Source organism: Dromiciops gliroides, chromosome 2, assembly GCF_019393635.1.
Source record: "Dromiciops gliroides isolate mDroGli1 chromosome 2, mDroGli1.pri, whole genome shotgun sequence".
In the NCBI taxonomy this organism is placed as follows: Eukaryota; Metazoa; Chordata; class Mammalia; order Microbiotheria; family Microbiotheriidae; genus Dromiciops; species Dromiciops gliroides.
Genome location: NC_057862.1, coordinates 121,510,023 through 121,527,215, shown reverse-complemented (window position 1 = coordinate 121,527,215; position 17,193 = coordinate 121,510,023). Strand labels below are relative to the sequence as shown.

The 17,193-nt window shown below is 43.9% G+C and overlaps 1 protein-coding gene across 1 annotated transcript in view; it reads left to right on the top strand.

Annotated features, from left to right (window-relative positions):
- Positions 1–12,176: 12,176 nt before the first annotated feature.
- SEMA4B (semaphorin 4B) overlaps positions 12,177–17,193 on the top strand; it is a 39,725-nt gene continuing 34,708 nt past the window's right edge. Inside the window, 2 exon segments of the mRNA XM_043980437.1 lie at positions 12,177–12,258; positions 15,027–15,080. The gene's annotated coding sequence lies outside the window, so the exon portion shown is untranslated.

Below are 17,193 nucleotides of genomic sequence, written 5' to 3'. Positions count from 1 at the left end.
ACATTCTCCTCCATCCAGTGACACTGGCCTCCTGGCTGCCCCACAAACAAGACACTCCATCTCTCAGCTCCAGATATTTTCTCTGATGTCTGCAATGCTCTTCTTTCTCATCTCTGACTACTGACTTCCCTGTCTTCCTTTAAGTCCCAACTAAAAACCCATCTTTGTTTTTTTTTCTTTTTTTTTTTCGGGGCAATGGGGGTTAAGTAACTTGCCCAGGGTCACACAACAGCTAGTCAGTGTCAAGTGTCTGAGGCAGGATTTCAACTCAGGTCCTCCTGAATCCAGGACTGATGCTTTATCCACTGTGCCACCTAGCTTCCCCCTAAAATCCCATCTTTTACAAGAAGCCTTTCCCAGTGCCTCTTAATTCTAGTGCTTTCCCTCTGTTCATTATTTCCTGTTTATCCTATATAACTTGCTTTGTATATGCTGTATCCCCTATTAGATTGTAAGATCCCTGAGGGCAAGGAATGTCTTTTGCTTCTTTTTGTATCCCCGGTGCTTAGCACAGTGCCTGTTAAACAGTAGGGTGCTTTATAAATGTTTATTGATTGATTGATCTTTAAAATGGATATAATACCTGACATGCCTATCTCACAAGGTTTTTTCAAGCCTCAAGTGAGATCATGTCTATAAAGTGTCATATAAATGTATATTCTGATCATGTAAAACTTGGTATATCAAGCCTATTTTTCCAAATAGAAATTTGAAGGTGTTGTCCCATCTTGAATTCTGCTATCACGGTCACTACACACAACAAGCTCTGCTGCGGCTTACACCCCCATCATGTAAGCTATAAGAGAATAAAAGGCTATCCCTAGAAATAGATTTGGTACTCAATATTAGGGCTCCTCTGAGGGGAACCTCCAAAATCCCATTGTTGTTGTTGTTTTCCTTTGCTCCGAAGAGGACCATGACATCGGGATGATGTCATGACTTGCATTGAATTGGATTTAAGTGAGGGAGGGCTGTGCAAGGTCACCAACCTCACTCTCTCCTCCAGAGCCATCGGATTGGCTAGATATATATCAGGACAACAGGAGATGACCCCAGATGTTTAAGGCAATTGGGGTTAAGTGACTTGCCCAAGGTCACACAGCTAGCAAGTGTCTCAGGTGAGATCTGAACTCAGGTCCTCCCAGCTCCTGAAGTTGGCTAGTGCTCTATCCGCTGAAACACCTAACTGCCCTCAAAAACCCCTAAGAGAAGTTTTAAGGAAACTTTTACTAGCTCTGTTTTCTACTTTATCAATTCCCATTAAAATGAAGTTCCATGTATGAGACACTGAATGCTGGTGGGTTGAGGCAAAGGCTATTAACATGGGTAAGGGTTTCTTGGTTACATCACACACAGATTTCTGCAAGGAGTAACTTCATGGAGGATGATGGGAATCCTAACCCCAGGTAGGACTTGGAAGCCTCTGGCTGTTCTCTGCCTTTCTTCAGTGCCCTGGAGACACTACTAAGATAAGCATGAGCCCAGTTCTAGGTGGGCAGAAAATGGAAATCTTCACACCAGAAATCCCTATAATAATATTGTTGTTGTCTTTAAAGAGTTTCTTAAGCCTTCCTAGCATTTGTTGTACCCTTCTGCCGAATGGATCAGAGAGGAAGGGAAAGAGAATGTCTACCTAATCATAGCTAAATTGTTAAGTGTGTACTTGGTCATGTTGACTATGTCAGAAGTTTGTGGGCAGTTATTGGCCTGGGGTGTTAGTCAAAATTTTTAGTCACTGTATTTTTTTTTTTTTTTGGTGAGGCAATTGGGGTTAAGTGACTTGCCCAGGGTCACACAGCTAGTAAGTGTTAAGTGTCTGAGGCCGGATTTGAACTCAGGTCCTCCTGGGGTCCAGAGACCTGGGTTCTAGTCCTGCTTCTGACACTAACTGTAGGACCTTGGACAAGTCACTGATTCTCCCTAAGGGAGAGTACAATTAATTTCCCCCTTTGTTTAAGGAAGGGATTTGGTGGGAGACCTTGTGAGGCAATGGAAAAGACATCTGGACAATGGGAAAGGGTTCTTGGCTTCTAGATTTGCCTCTGTCTTTTTTTCACCTGCATGACCTTGGGAAAATCACTTCCTTTATCTGGGCCTCAATTTCCTCAATTGTAAAATAAAGGGTTTAGACCAAATGGCCCTGAAATTCCTTTCTATCTCTAAAAATCTCCGGTCCCATGACTAAGCAGTCCTTAAGCAACCTACCAGCTGCAACCACCTGTGGTGTTTCCCAGAATAGGAAGAAGGTTCAGATTTCAGGTAGGATTTTATTGTAATGGGCATTTCACACAAGAAAAAGGAGAGTTGAAGTGACTTGTTTATAGCTCCAGTGTCAGTGAGTCAGGACTAATTCATATTCTGGAGTTTCCAGGCCGTTAACTCCTCTAGACTAGAACTGTGAGTCACGGTCGACGTGGGGGCAGGCGTGTCTGTTGCCTTGCCCAGCCCAGACATAGATCATTGCACACACACACACACACACACACACACACACACACACACACACACACACACCCCAACCACACCACACTACACACCTCTCTCTTTCTCTCAGGTTTGAGAGGAGGTGCATGTTTATCTACCTCAGAGTTTATCCACCTCACTTTTGGCCCTGGGATAGTAGCACTAATTAGTACTATCAGCTACTCCATGTTTTAAAAAACAACATACAACCAAATTGAAAAACATTCATTCCTGTACACACACACACACACACACACACACACACACACACACGCCCTTCAGTCATGTGGCTAGAATTCTTGTTTATTATTATAAACAAGTTTCTTTGAGGAGGAAAAATGATCTCCCTCCCTTTCTAGCCTTCTGTCCCCACTTTATCCTTTCCCTGCCCTACCCCACCAAACACACCACCTATCTGTTGGGTTCAGATTTACAAGGTTACTGGGTGTCCAAGCTTCTTTCACTAGTTAGTCTCCAGGACCCTGGCTTCTCTTTCCAATAGAAATAGTGAATGATTAGGAAAGGACATTTTATTTTCAAGGCAGTGATAAATGGATCACAGATTTAGAATTGGAAGAATCTTAGATGCCATCTCTAGTACAACTTCCTTGTTTTGCAGATGGGGAAACTGAGGCTCAGAGAAGTTGACTTACCCAATTTAACAGGGATAGTCAGGAACAGAGCTAGGATTTGAACCCAACTCCTCTATCTTCAAATCCAGTATTCTTTCTGCCTCCCCATACTGTCTCTTTAATAATGATGTCTTATGAAAAATAATTGTTTAGGCAGAAAGAGGTCAAAATCCATTCTTTAGAAAAAAATCATTTTGTTCACTTACTTATTGTTATCAAATCCATCAAAAATTGGAATAGAAAGTTGTACATATTAGATTTAGTTTCATGTATGGAAATGTTTGTTTTATTCCATAAGGTGAAAATAACATAAATACAGATGGAAAAAATGGAATCATTGTGACAATGAAAAAATAATTGTACTGGGAAGTAGGAAATTTGGGCTTTAATTATGGGTCTTCCATTAACTTCCTGTATAACCATCAGCAAACCCTTTTACTTTTTTGGGTCTCAGTTTCCTCATTTGTAAAAGGGGGGACAGCCAGGTAGCACAGTGGATAGAGCACCGGCCCTGGAGTTAGGAGGGCCTGAGTTCAAATTCTGCCTCAGACACTTGACACTTACTCTCTGTGTAACCCTGGGCAAGTCACTTTACCCTAACTGTCTCACCAAAAAACCCCCAAAACAAACCAAAAAAAAAAACCACACACGAAAAAACGCAAAACAAGAGGGGTTGAATTAGGTGAAAAGAATTGGTCTACATTAAGTGGCACCCACAAACAAGACCACATGCTGACATAATTACCAATGTAAGTGTTAGATTTGTCAGGTGTCAGGAGTTGACCTTTGCAGGTTGGGTCAGCTTGGGCTACAGGGCTTAGGTTGTGTTGAGTGAGCGAGGGTCTGTTTCCAGAGAACTTAGGTGAGGCTGTGTTCAGTGCTGAGTTGTGTAAGAAGAGCGTGACAGGAGAGAGTCAGGGTGCTCGGAGAGTTGGTGTTTGGCCAGATGCCCAGAGAACAGAATGAGAACTGCTGGAGCAGAGGGTGTTGTTAGGGTGCCAGAGATTGATTTTCCCTTTAAAGGGACAGTGTGTGTTTTACATGCCGAAGGGAAGCTCTTTTGGAAATTCATTAAATAGCTCCCTATTCACGGCTTGTTCTAAGTACTCTTCATCAGAGACAGGGGGCATGGAGAGGAGTTTTGCTAATTTGCAGCAGCATATTTAGCCCCTTCAACCCTCAGATACTCAAATGGATCTATAGTCTCATCGATTTGGGAATTCACCCTCAACAATGCATTTCTTGACCAATCCTATTCATGCCTGACTCTGGTTCACATCTTCCCAGAAGTTCACCACCAGGAACCTCTCTCTCTCCTGACATTGTGAGGGCACCGGTGGAACTCAATAGCTATATGTTTATCATCCTTTGCCTTTGACATAGACTTTTCTTCCTAGCATACATTTCCTTGATGACATCTTAAGTTGCTTGAGGATTACATGTTGGCCACTTGTCCCTACAGCATACCTCTTCGTTGTCCTCTGTATAATACTCATTTTTAATTCTTTGGAGATTGTCACATTCCATGTATTCCATACAGCAATACAGATAGAATGTTGGCATTGAAAACAGGGGTCATTGTTTTCGCTGGAAGCTTGGAGGAATTAAAGGGGTTTCACAAATTCCTAGAAGCGATCCTGCTTTCTCCTATTCAACTCTGGCCTCAACTCTTTGTCCCTCTGTATTATGTTTCCCAGATGGACACTGATGAACAAGCTCTATAGATGGCCCATTCCAATGCAGATGATAATCTGGGCAGTAGGCATTTTTTCATCCACTTAGTCTTTCCTGTGTGATTATCAGTGGTTTTAGATCTATTCCAGGAGGCTCTATTATGTTCTGCCACTTGCTGTAGTCAACACAATGTCACCTGCAAACAGGAACTTCTGAAAGAGCTCACCATTTACAGAGAATTACTCTTCAATTTGGGCACTGTGCTGAATCTCCTCTATCACAACGGCAAAGGCAATCAATGCCTTTGAGCAGCTACCTCTGCCTGTTTAATGCCTCACCTGGTATCTATGATCAGGTCAGTGAATAAGGGTATTTCTTTTGTATATCACTAAGGGAATCTTGAATGGTTTTGACTTATGGATAGGAGAAACTGTTGGAAAAGTGTCTTTAATGTGGCTTTTTGATCTACTAAATTAAAAAAAAACATTTTAATGGCCAACAAACAATAGGCACAGTAGAATTTATATTCTCTACATCTCTCAGTCAATTGTGAAATACTAAGGATGTGGTCCATTGTTGACCACGTCTGCTTGTTCTATGTTTTTTAGTCATGTCTGACTCTTTGTGACCCCTTTAGGGCTTACTTGGTGGTTTGCCATTTCCTCTCTAGTTCATTTTGGAGATGAGAAACTGAAGGAAACAGGATTAACTGAATTGCCTGGGGTCACACAGCTAGTAGCTATCTGAGGTCAGATTTGAACCCAAGTATTCCTGACTCCAGGCCCTGCACTCAATCTGCTTTGCTCCCTAACTGCCCACTTGTTCTCTACTAATATCTTAATCAAGGATGCCCTCCATTCATACATAAATAATTAATATATTTTGTATAAATGGTAAAGTAGGCATGTAGGTTGGTAGTAGTTTCTTGGTCACTTTATGGAGGGAGGCGGGGTAGTATTAATAAGGTTCGAGATTTGTTTCCACACTATTAGTAATTTCCCCTCCTTTAGATACCTTGCATATTTTGGGGGGGCAGGGCAATTGGGGTTAAGTGACTTGCCCAGGGTCACACAGCTAGTAAGTGTCTGAGGCCGCATTTGAACTCAGGTACTCCTGAATCCAGGGCCAATGCTTATCCACTGCGCTATCTAGCTGCCCCATCCTTCCATACATCTTTACAATTATGTCTCTTCCAGCGTGGATCTCCTCCATATACACTTGGGCAAATTCAGCAGCTTTTCCTATCTGTCTCCTTAATGTCATTTTCCCCTCCTCTACAAGCACATCCAAGACCCTGAAGTTAGGACCCAAATGTAGTGGTTCTACTCTTCTTGATAGTGAAAATAGTGTATTATAGTAATCTTTATACATCTTTTCTATTTCTCTTCTAATGGTTATTCTTGTCTTTTCATGCCCCCAAGATGACTTTGGTTGGTGGGACCTCTTGCAAAGCTGTCTTTAAAATGGTTTTACCGAGGGGCAGCTAGGTGGCGCAGTGGATAGAGCACCAGCCCTGGAGTCAGGAGGACCTGAGTTCAAATCCGGCCTCAGACACTTAACACTTACTAGCTGTGTGACCCTGGGCAAGTCACTTAACCCCAATTGCCTCACTAAAACAAAACAAAACAAAAAACAAAAAAAAAATGGATTTACCAGGGCAGTTAGGTAGCACAGTGGATAAAGCACCGACCCTGGATTCAGGAAGACCTGAGTTCAAATGCGGCCTCAGACACTTGACACTGACTAGCTGTGTGACCCTGGGCAAGTCACTTAACCCTCGTTGCCCAGCAAAAAATTAAAAAATAAAATAAAAATAAAATGGTTTTACCACCCTCCAAAAAACCAAACCAAACCAAAATAAAATGGTTTTACCCTTTACTGTCATGACATGATACTACCCATAAGTGTCCATCATTCTTCTTTGTAAGATTTAACAAATGAGTTTGTACTGAAAACCTGTATTGCCTTTGGCAATTGTCTCACTCCATCTGGCAATCAAGTCAAATGTTCGCTGACTAAGACATTTTCTGACTTCTTTTTTATTTTCCTGTTGCAGTGATAGATTTGCAACAGTTAAACTTCTGTATAAAATTATTATAATTGGTGCCCATTTTTATTTCTGTTGTCCCCATTGCTAATAACTTGTTTAAATAGTTCAGGATTGAATGGTTTCAATTGTATACTATATCTTTTTCGCATCATTATTTTTTCTTCTTGTATTTTGCTAATTCTGACCTCTGTCTTGACAAGTTGGTGGTCTGACTGTACAGAGGCAGCTGATTCAGGGATAAATCCTACATCAGTGACAAGTCTTTTCCTGTCTGTTAAAATATAATCTATTTCCTTTTGGTGATGTTATTTGGTGCTTACCATGTCAAAACACCTTTCACTTCTTTTCTCAAAGAAAGTGTTCATGCTTCCTGAACCATGCTTTCCCGTCAATTTCTCATCATCCTCCCTTTTCCTGCCTTTATAATGAAGTCACTGAGTATCAGAGATTGTGCTGATTTAATTTTAAGGGTCTTATCCAGTTCAGTGTCAAACTTTTCATTCTTAGCCACTGATGTTGATGTATAAGATGCAAAGAGTTTTTCAGTGGTCATTTAGGGGACATGTAAATATCCCAGGAGGGGGCGGCTAGGTGGCACAGTGGATAAAGCACTGGCCCTGGATTCAGGAGTACCTGAGTTCAAATGTGGCCTCAGACACTTGACACTTACTAGCTGTGTGACCCTGGGCAAGTCACTTAACCCCCATTGCCCCACAAAAAAACAAAACCAAAAAACCAAAAAACCAAAAATATCCTAGGAAATAATGTTTCTTGTTTGCCTTTGAACACATTATAAAATCAATTCTGTTAACTCCTTCCTTTGCCTCTCTAGGATATGCTTTTTTCTCCCACATAATAGTATCTTATTTTTTCCCAATTAAATGTAAAGATAGGGGCAGCTAGGTGGCGAAGTGGATAGAGCACTGGCCCTGGAGTCAGGAGTACCTGAGTTCAAATCCGACCTCAGACACTTAATACTTACTAGCTGTGTGACCCTGGGCAAGTCACTTAACCCCAATTGCCTCACTAAAAAAAAAAAAAAAGTAAAGCTAGTTTTCAACATTCATTTTTATAAGATTTTGAGTTCCAAATTTTTCTTCCTCCCTTCCCTCTCCCCTCTCCAAGACAGCAATCAATCTGATATAGGTTATATAGTACAATCATGTTAAACATATTTCCACATTAGTCAGTTATAAAAGAAAAATCAGAACAAAAGGGAAAAACAATGAGAAAGAAAAAGCAAAAAACAAAAGTGAAAATAGTATGCCTCAATCTTCATTCAGACTCCATAGTTTTTTCCTCTGGATGTGGAGAGCATTTTACATCATGAGTCCTTTGGAATTGTCTTAGATCATTGTATTGCTGAGAAGAGCTAAGTCTATCACAGTTGATCATCACACAATGTTGCTTTTACTGTGTACAGTGTTCTCCTGGTACTGCTTACTTCATTCAGCATCAGTTCATGTAAATCTTTCCAGGTTTTTCTCTGAAATCTGCTTGCTCATCCTTTCTTATAGCACCACAGTATTCCATTATATTCATATACCACAACTTGTTCAGCCTTTCCTCAATTGATGGGCATCCCTTCAATTTCCAATTCTTTGCCAGCACAAAAAGAATTGCTATAAATATTTTTGTACATGTGAGTCCTTTTCCCTTTTTCATGATCTTTTTGAGATACAGACCTAGTAATGGTATTGCTGTGTGAAAGGGCATGCACGGTTTTATAGCTGTGGGGAGTACTTGTGATCTATTCTCCCAGTTACCCACAATGACTTTCTTTCTTCTTTTGGTTTTGTTTATGGTGAAAATGTCAAAACTGATATGATTCAGCTCCTCCAGCAAAACATCCACTTGTTGGATACTGGATACATACTGCTTCTTCAACAAATAATTTTTTAAAAGCCTATTTCAATGTGGCCAATTTTCAAGGAGTTGGGCAGTTTTTATTTTGGTTGGGAGTAGGATAGTGGGGTGGGATTTAGTATTCCTTTTATGGGTGATGCCTTTATGTTAATTCCTTTATCAGATCTCTTTCTTATCACAGGAGAAACCAGGCAGCATCCCCACAGCATAACCACCATTTATATTAATTATGCTCTGCACATATTGGCATATGTGTTTCTCACATAACCCTTCCAGGTTCTTTGTGCTGCAACTGTTATCTCCACTTTACAGAGGTGAAAATCTAAAGTGATTTGTCCAAGTTCACACAGCCAATATATGTTAGATTCTGTCCCACCTCCCCTAATCAGTACCTCCAAATTCAGGCAAGTTGGGATAATAGGATGAACACTCAATTTGGAATCAGGAAAAACCTGGATTCACTCTCCTTTACAGTCCATTAGCCAGAAATCAGAATTCCCTGAACTTCAGTTGCCTAACCTATAAAATGGAATTTGATAATAATATCTAGCATTTATATGGAGCCTACTGTTTACCGGGCACTGTGCCAAGTACTTTGCAAATATTATCTCATTTTATCCTCGAACCAACCTTGGGAGGTAGGTGCTCTTTGTTATCATCCTCATTTTACAGATGAGGAAATTGAGGTTAAGTGACTTACCCAGGGTCACACAGCTAGTGTCTGAGGCTGAATTTTAACACAGGTCTCTCCTCATTCCAGGCCCAGTGTTCTATCCACAACGCCACCCAGCTGTCCCTTTGTTGGTATGGGAATTCCTAATGAAAAAGTACCTTTTTCCCTCTACCAATGCAGATGGACACTTGCTCTGCCCAGGGCCACATAGATGGTACATATCACTGGTATGACCTGAATCTAGCTCTTTCTGACTCCAATACTGAGGACTAGTAGCTAGTAAGTGTCAAATGTCTGAGATTTGAACTCAGGTCCTCCTAAATTTAGGGCTGGTGCTTTATCCACCTTGCCACCTAGCTGCCCCCTGAGGACCTATGTTTAAATCCTATCTCTGAGATGTACTTCCTGTGTGACCTTGGGTAAATCACTTCATTTCCTGGGGCCTTAGTTTCTACATTTGTAAAAATTAGGAGATTGGAAAAGATCATCTCCAAGGGCCCTTCTATGAGCTGAGTTCAAATCTTGCCAATGTCCCTATCTGTTCATACACAAAGGTCTAGGCCTCAGCTATAAAATAAGACAGTTGGACTAAATGAGCTGTAAGGCCCCTTCTAGCACTAAGGATCTGAAATGGACTCTGCCATTGTCAGCCCAAACGATATTGCCTTTAATTTCTCCAGTTACAAAATGGGCATAGCCTAGTACCCAGGATTGTTGAGAAGGGGAGCCACTAAAAGTCACATGATCTTAAAACCCTTAAAACCCTTCGCAGACATGAGAAATGGTCTTACAATATAGAAATGAAGAACAACGAGGATTATCAGTAAACAGGCAGTTCAGAGATTCAAAGTCTCCGAACACTCTGTCCTGCTGAGGGAGAAAAATACAAAATATCTCTAAGCTTAATTTTACAAGTGAAACAGGCTGGGAATCCTACCCTCCAGTTTTGTAAAATAGCAGCCGTCATTCCAGCCAGTCCCACTGACCAGCCAGTTCAAGCCACTGACATCTAAAACTGGTTGTTACAGGAACTGCCCTGCTTGTCATTACCTTAGTCAGAAGATAAGGAAACAACAGAACCCAAGTATCTTATCCAAGGTTATTAGACAAATCATCTGTAAGAGAGAGGATTAAAAACCATTAGGATGAAGGGCAAGAAGGGACCGTAGAGATCATCAGCCCTAAAGAAGTAAAGCAACTTTTCATATTAACTGACATTTTTACATAGCAGGAACGAATGTTGTGTGCATAGCAGGCTGACCAAGCTCAATTAGGAAGACCTGGGATCAAGTTCTCTGATACACATGGCTCTGTGAACCCTGGGCAAATCCCTTATCCTATCAGAGCCCAATCATCTTTCTATAATCATAAACTGCCCAAAAATTACCAATCTGCATTTGTAGAGGGAATTTTCTCACTGGAAGGTCCCTACACCATTGAAATCACAGGCCCACACCAAAAGGAAAAGAAAATAGACATTCATGATAACTTTGTTGTGTCTTTAAGAGGAATTGTAAGTTGTACATAGTAGATTTGCGATTTAAAGTGCAATCATCTTTTTATACTGTACTATGTTATGGAAATGCTTGTTTTATTCCATAAATTAAAAATAAAAGAAATTTTTAAAAAGAAATGTATATAGACTTTTTTGTTGGTTTTTGTTTTTGTTTTTTATATAGACTTTTAAAGTTTACAAAGTGATCTCATTTGAGCCTCACAACAGCCCTGGGAGAGAACTACTTCAGGTATTTTGTTATCCTCATTTTATGGATGAAGAAACTGAGGTTTACAGAGGTTAAACACATTTAGAAAGTGTTAGGCTTTGGATATGAACCTGACAGCAGATCCAGAACTGATTCCATTCTACATAGATGCCTCTCCACTACGGGTAAATTCATTTGTTTAGTTGTGTCCAAGGCTTTGCGTTCCTGAGAACCATAGCACACCAATACTGTTCATGGGGTTTTCTTGGTAAAGATACTGGTTTGTCCTTTCCTTCTCCAGTGGATTAATGCAAATAAAGGAGGTTAAGTGACTTGCCCAGGATCACACACCTAGTAAATGTCCGAGGTCGAATCTGAATTCAGGTCTTCCTGACTCCAGGCCCAGCACACTAACTTCTCCAACTACAAATCCAATACGCTCTTCCATTCTTGTTCATATGTACCTTGAATTGTCCTTTTTTGGAGGACCACGGCGTTCACCATGGTTAAGCATCTGATTTACCTTTTTGTAAGGGAAGGGGTGTTGAGGGTGGAGAGGTCAGGTTAAGAACAGGGACAAACTGAAGCCACCCTGTCGCTTTGCCTCCAAATGGAAGAAAACCCCAGGCGGGGCTGTGGCATAATGAAAAGAACAAACCAAGGGCCACAGAGAGCCAGACCTGCTGCAGTTGAGCTATGAGCTTGCCCTGTGTCCTAAACCCAGTTTCCCCGTGGGTCTCTTGAAGGCTATCCAGGACCCCCTTTTTCCTATCAGGAGAGACACAGGCTGATCCGTAAAGTGCTGAAAACTGTTCCGCAGACGAGGTAGGAATCGGAGGAGAGTGCAGAAGCGAGCAGCCACCTTGGCCATCCCGTAAACAGAGCGAAGGGGGCGGAGTCTTGGCTCGGGGCCCAGCATTTCCTGGGCCCCACAGGACTAGTGGGTGGATCAGCCACGGCCAAACTCCTCTCCTGGGACAGGAAGCACGCAAGGAGCCCCAGAGAAAAGTCGTGGTGAATGCCCTCGGGAAGCCAAATTCTCGTGGACTACCCTAAGAAAAGCACCCAGAGCTCCCCCCCAGCAAGGGGCTGGCGTCGGGGGAGGGGCAGACACCGGGGGCTTCCTCGCACGCGCTCGTCTCCTGGGCAGGGATAAGAACCCAGCGGTCGGTCGGAAGCAGCTTCCTCCCAGTCCAGGTACGGTCTTCCTGAGAGTGGGGGGAGGGGTGCAGGTCAGGATTCCCCCCCTGGCCTTTCCCCTGGTGGAGAAAGAGCGATTATGCCAGGACCGAGAAAAAAGTCACTCTGTGCCCGAGTGTGGCTCCGGGGCTTTCCCGGGGACTCCCGCACTGAGGGAGCGCGGCCAGTCTTTTCTTCTCGCCCCCTACTCCTCGCCTGCTGCCCCTGGGCTGCCAGCTGCTCCCTCCTCTCCCCCTGCTCTGATTGCGCTCCCAGAGAGCAGGCCGGTTTAACGAGGCTGCTAGCCCGCAGCTCCTTTCCCTGGGGCCTCTCTGAAGTGGAGACCACCAGGGGGGCTCTCCCCGGCAGAATGTGGGCTTAGGCAGGCTGGGTACTCAGTGTGACCCAGTTGCTAAGGCAGTGCCTGAGGCTGGTCCCATGTTCCCATGGCAACCGGGGGCCAAGCTCCTAATCCATTAGAACAGAGCTTTGTACCCGGGAAGAGGGGCTGGTCAAGCCAGGGAGGGAGGTCCCCTTGGTAGAGAGCCGTCTTAGAGGGGGCTGGCTAGATCCAGCTGCTGAGGCGGGCTCGGGGCTGGAGGCTGGCTAGAAGTGGTCCGCACGCAGTGTGCAAATATACTCATACCCGCGCCTCTCTCCAAAAATGGTAGCAATGATCTTGGGTGGAAGAGTGAACTTTGGGCCTGGACATGTGTACAGAAGGTGGGGATGGATCCAGGGGATAGTGCTGGATTCCACGGCCATAGATTTCAAGCTCGTAGGGACCGGGGAGGTCATCTAGTCCAACTATTTTATAGAGGAGGAAACAAAATACTCAGAGACTTTCAGGACACTAGACTCGAGATCCAGACACCTCCTGGCTCAGCCTGGGCAAATAGCCTCACCTCGGAGCCTCAGCTTCTTTCTCTATAAAATGGGAAGAATAATATCCACCCTAGTACTTTACAGGGCCTTTGTGAGAACCTTGTGGGATAATAAGTGAAAGTCCTTTGACTAGTGTAAAGGACTATATTAGCATAATGGAGTGACATTCTTTTTCTAATTACGGAGAGCTCTAGGAATTCTTTTATAGTTCTTCCTTCTACAGTTGATCAATTGAGGTTTAAGCAGTAGATGTTAGGCTATCTCCCCCACCCCCCACCCCCCAGGGAGAGATGAGGATATCAGACTAACCCTGCCGTGAGCCCTCATCTGTATACTCCAAGGTGACACCCTTGGGGATAGCTGAAAATAGAGGGGGCATTCCTCACTCTCCCTAGTGTGTTGGTCTCATGCCCAAGGACTCTTGCTTGAGTGCAGAGCCTAACAACAGGGCTCTTAATAAATCCCCAGAGCAGCCAATCTTTTGGCACTTCTCAGAAATGCCTGGAGTTTCCAAAGGCACTCAGGCTGCATTTGTATAGGCCTGGAAAAATTCCTCAGTTGCCCCGAAGCAGAGGAGTTGGATTTCAATACCCACATTGTCAGTATGGTATAGAATTTCTATGTTGGTGTGGAAAGTGCTTTTGTAAACCATAAAACCCTGTTATCAATGTAAGTAGTTAGTTATTCCTGGTAGTGGTGGGATGGATGGTGGTGATGGTAGAATTTCTTTTGGAAGGTTAGGGGACAGGATGAAGAGAGAAGACAAGGAGTTATTCGTCAGGACCATTCCAAAGTGACTCAGAAACCAAAACAGCTCAGGAAATGGGCATAAAGCAGCATTATTCCAGCCTGCTAAAAATGTAATTGTGTTTTATCTTGTTTTGTTTTTGAATCATGGGAATATGTGCTGATGCAGCTCTATAGGAAAAAGGTCTTCACATTTCAACCTCCATCCCCAATCCTAGCCTAGTTATTAAATCTGACCAAGGCTACTCCACAAAGGCTCTTTTCTTGGGACCCCACCAGCCCGAAGAACTATCATGACACAACCAGATCCCTGAAAGTTTAGAACAAAAACTGAAATGGACAGAGGATCGTAGATCCCCACAAGGTAGAGTCTGAGACCTTAGTGGAACGTGTTTTATTGTGGAGGGACTTGTAGTCTCATAGATCTTCAAGTCATAAATTTTAGAGCTAGAAGGGATCTTTTCAGAAGAGATCATTGAATCCAATGTCCTCGTTTTATAGATGAGGAAATCGACGCCTAGGGAGATTATGTGATTTGCCGGAGGTCACATAGATAGTGATAGAATCAGGATTTGAAACCAGCTCTCCTGTCTACCAAGGGGCAGCTAGATAGAGCTCTGGGCATGGACTCAGGAAGACTCATTTTCCTGAGATCACATCCTGCCTCGGATACTTCCTAGCTGTGTGACCTTGGGCAAGTCACTTAACCCTGTTTGTCACAGTTCCTCATCTGTAAAATGAGCTGAAAAGGGAAATGGCAAACCACCCTAGTATCTCTTCCTAGAAAACCCCAAATGGAGTCACGAAGAGTCAGACACAACTGAAAAACAACTGGAACAATTCCTGTCTCCATAGCCACAAGCAGAAGTACAGTGCTACAATTTGGGATTCCTGATTGTACAGAAGCCTTTTTGTATATGATAAGAATGTTTGGGGGGAGAAATTTCCCTGAAGGGTAAAGAGCAATGTATCTGAATATCTTTTTTAGATATTAGTGCACTAGCTGTGTGACCCTGGGCAAGTCACTTAACCCCAATTGCCTCACTAAAAAAAAAAAAAGATATTAGTGCTCTGAGGCCTTGGTGTAGATTGTCTTGCTTTGTCATAAGGCTCAGCCCTCACTCTACTGACAGAATTTTGTCTGGTGTCAGCAGGTAGTGGAGAGGCCAAGGAGGGAGTTACAGAAATTCTTCTCACTAGGAAGAAAGGTAAGATTCTCTGGTGTATCTACTGCCTTCCCTTCCTTCTCCCCTTCTCCAGCTTTTGAAAAGCTTTCCTGGGTTCCTGTAGAAGTTGGTTGTATGTGTTTGGGGGAGTGGGGGGTAGCTAGGTAGCACAGTGGATAAAGCACTGGCCCTGGATTCAGGAGGACCTGAGTTCAAATCCAGCCTCAGACACTTGACACTTACTAGTTGTGTGACCCTGGGCAAGTCACTTAACCCTCATTGCCCTGAAAAAAGAAAAAGAAAAGAAGTTGGGATGGGAAGAGTTTGGAAAGATGGGTGTGAAGGTAGATGGCTTCAAGAAACTCAGTAGCAAAAAAGGGTAGCCATTCTATTACCCAGTGACTCCATCTCCGCATCTTCTTTTCATCTTAGTCCAACCCAAGAAGCATTCAGAACTCACTCTTGATAGTTATTCTGCCCCAAATGTGAAAGCTACATAGAGTGGCATTTCCAGATAGCATAGTGGGGTCTGGGGCAGCCCTCGTATGGTATTGCTGGTCAGATAATGCCCAGACTCAGTGCTTTAGTTAGGTCATCTCCGCACAGAGAGAACACTTTCCCCCAGCTATTGTGACCACCACTTTGATGGCAGCATATGGGTAGGCCGCTGTGCCACGTTATTCCTGATCTGGGGGTAGGGGTCATCATGGAGAGTCCAAGGCTGTTGCCTAGCCTTCAGAAATAGAGGAGATAAATGGCAGCCTTCCCTACTTCCAGTGCCCTTGCCTGCTTCAAGGCCATCTCAGAGAGGGCAGAGCTTTCTCTACTAGATTTGTTACCCAGAAACTGGTCTCATCTTGGGATAACTGAAATACAACACGGGTGACCTAAGGTGACTATGAAAATTCAGCGGTCAGAGAACCCCACTCTCTCCCTGAGGTGACTGTGCTGGCCTGGGGGGATGTAGGAAGGGACAAAGGGACAATGGGAGGAACCGGGGAATCAAGAAAGGCTCTGGTTGGCTCTCGGAGCTGTGGGAAGGCTGTGCAGTGGTGGATCCCTTCCCCTTTGGTGATGCAATGACCAGGTGTCTGTGGTCAGGAGTAGGGCCTGAGGAGGAAGAAACTGGGCTGCCAGACAGAGAAAGATCCCAGCCTTCCTAATGCCAGAGAAATAGTGGGAGCTTACAGCAGTGGATTCAGCTAACTCCCCTAGGACACCACCTCTCCACCATCTCTACATTCCACCCTCTCCCCTGTTCTTCAAGAGGAGCAGCAGCTCCCTCCCCAGTCTGTGCTGAGGTGGCTTTGGTTCAGCAGGAGGTCAGAGCATCAATGGAGCACCCCAGGTGCCCCTGTGGGGCAGCAGGCGCCAGGCACCAGCCAGGCTAATTGTTTCCTCCCCCTCCCCATCCCCTCCACAGGCAGGCAGGCACACAACCCCTTTTGGGGTGGCTGCTTCTTGTTGGCTCTGGGACAGGTCGCACTTTGAAGGTTGCACCATAACCCTTCAGGGTAGGGGGTGGGGGCTCTCCTCCCAGGGAGTGGCCAGCTCAGGTCTGAACAGGTCCTGGCCCAGAGCGGGGGTGACTCGGTGGCTCCCTCAGCACCTCAGGCTGTTCACTCATTGTACCAAGCTGGACTGGCCGGTTCCTTTCCTCTAAAAGAACTTAGGACTTAGCACCAAAAAATGGGGAAGAAACCCCTGAAACTAAGAGGGGGGAAGGGATCGGTGGGGAAGTTTAACCCTGAGGGCAAAACAAGGAAGAATTCTGCCTGAGGATATTGACCGGGATTGCTAGGATTGAGCCTATCAATAAATCTGTTATCAGAGGATCTTAGATTTAGACCTGGAAGGGACCTTGGAAATTATCTCGTCCATAACTCTTATTTTATAGATGGGGAAACTGAGGCTCAGAGATGGAAAGTGACTTACCCAGAGTCACTTAAAATTTAAAAAAAATATTTTAAATGGCAGTTAGGATTTGAACCCAGGTCATTAGACTCCAAATCTAGTTAAAAAATTCCAAGACTGGGAATAACTTTATTTTTTGTTGTTTTTTGGGGTTTTGGTGAAGCAATTGGGGTTAAGTGACTTGCCCAGGGTCACACAGCTAGTGTCAAGTGTCTGAGGTCAGATTTGAACTCAGGTCCTT